This window comes from Prosopis cineraria, unplaced genomic scaffold (genome assembly GCF_029017545.1).
Source record: "Prosopis cineraria cultivar Desert tree isolate PC_DT_omini unplaced genomic scaffold, ASM2901754v1 PC6, whole genome shotgun sequence".
NCBI classification, from domain to species: domain Eukaryota; kingdom Viridiplantae; phylum Streptophyta; class Magnoliopsida; order Fabales; family Fabaceae; genus Prosopis; species Prosopis cineraria.
The window spans coordinates 16,449,694-16,451,506 of NW_026555337.1; the positions used below are offsets into that span (position 1 = coordinate 16,449,694).

The 1,813-nt window shown below is 37.0% G+C and overlaps 1 pseudogene; it reads left to right on the forward strand.

Annotated features, from left to right (window-relative positions):
• Positions 1-812: 812 nt before the first annotated feature.
• Positions 813-1,558, forward strand: LOC129313945 (protein P21-like; annotated as a pseudogene).
• Positions 1,559-1,813: the final 255 nt, after the last annotated feature.

The window sequence follows — 1,813 nt, forward strand, 5'->3', positions numbered from 1 at the left end:
CAACTTTATAGTAATTTTTCCTTTTATTATTTAAAGCCAAGTTGTTTGTCGCTAGAGCTGAAAAAACGAGCTGACTCAACTTTTAACAGCTTAAGCCTTAAACCCTAATTTCTTATTTTTAGTCTCATTTTTCAAGCTCAATCCTTACATGAAGGGCTTACGACTCAAGCCCTGTTTTAAAAAATAAAAAAATTAAAAATAAATTTAAGCATTATACATTAATTAAAATATTTTGAAATTAAAAGAAATTAAGATCCTCATAATTTTTAAGAAATTAAATAACATACATTTAGAAATTTAGTAATAAAATTCAAATCTCGATTAAAAAATAGTTCATTTTTTATAAATACAAAAACATAATAATTATAAACAAATAAAAAAATCAAAAATTTTATACTATCCACTTATATTTATTAAATTATATTAAATTAATTTTAGAATAAAATAAAATTCATAGTAATATAATGCGTGTAGGATCAGGCGAGCAGGTCATTGGATTCAAACACGTATTCCACCAATAATAATAATAATAATAATAATAATAATAATAATAATATAACATAACATGATTTGAAGTGCAGCCTAGGCCCAAGCCTTTTTTTACAGGGCTTATCAGGACCAAGTCTTTAAGCCCGACTACTTTTTAAAAAAATTCATTTTTAAAACTCAAATCCTTAATTAAATAGGGCCTCCAACTCCAACGTTTCAGACTCGACTCTTATTTACGACTCTATCCGCGGCCCCATAATTTGAGCCCTCTATATATGACTATCGTTGTTACCTTTTACACTCACAAAGCACTCAACACAAACATGTTAGTCATAAGAAGCCTCCTTGTAGTGTTTCCCATCCTTGTGGCTCTCACCTTCAAATCTGTCACCACCCAAGCCACCAGATTCGACCTCAGAAACGATTGCTTCTTCACCGTGTTTGCAGCTGTCGTACCCGGTGGCGGTGTACAGCTAGACTTGGGCATGATGTGGAGCATTGACGTGGCCCTAAGCACCAAAGGGGCTCGCATGTGGGCCCGAACCAACTGTAGCTTCGACGAATCAGGACTTGGACATTGCCAGACAGGTGATTGTAGAGGCTTGCTTCAATGCAATGCCTACGGGACACCCCCAGATACCCTTGCAGAATTTGCCTATAACAAATTCATGAACAAGGACTTTTTCGACATTTCACTTGTCAACGGTTTCAACGTTCCTGTGGAAATCCGCCCAACCTCTACTGTGTGTACACGTGGCATAAGGTGCTCGGCCGATAACAATGGACGGTGCCCTCACGTGCTAAAAGCTCCAGGAGGCTGCAACAACCCATGCACAGTGTTCAATACAGATCAATATTGTTGCAATAATTCTGCCGGTAGCTGTGAGCAACTGATTATTCTGTATTTTTCAAGAGTAACTGTCCTGATGCTTATAGTTACACTATGGATGATCCTGCCAGCAGTTTGACTTGCCCAGGAGGAACAAACTATGAGGTTGTCTTTTGCCCAGGAGAAGAAGATCCACAATTCTTGTACTGTAAATTTTCCGGCGCTGTTGAGGATTTGTAAACGAGCTAACCGTTCTTCCTCCTCTTTAATTAGAGGAAGAATAACACGAAGACCACAGCAGCGCGCAGACCAAACATTTCATACAAATCAATCAACACACAGAGCGTCACTTTGCTATGAACCTTGTGGTTTAGCTAGCTTGGATCAGCCGAGGATTAGATTCCGTCAGCTCTCTGGGGGTTATCATAAATATGGAAATTATCAAGAAATAGATGTTACTCACTTCTATAATAAATTTATCAGGAAATTATTTAA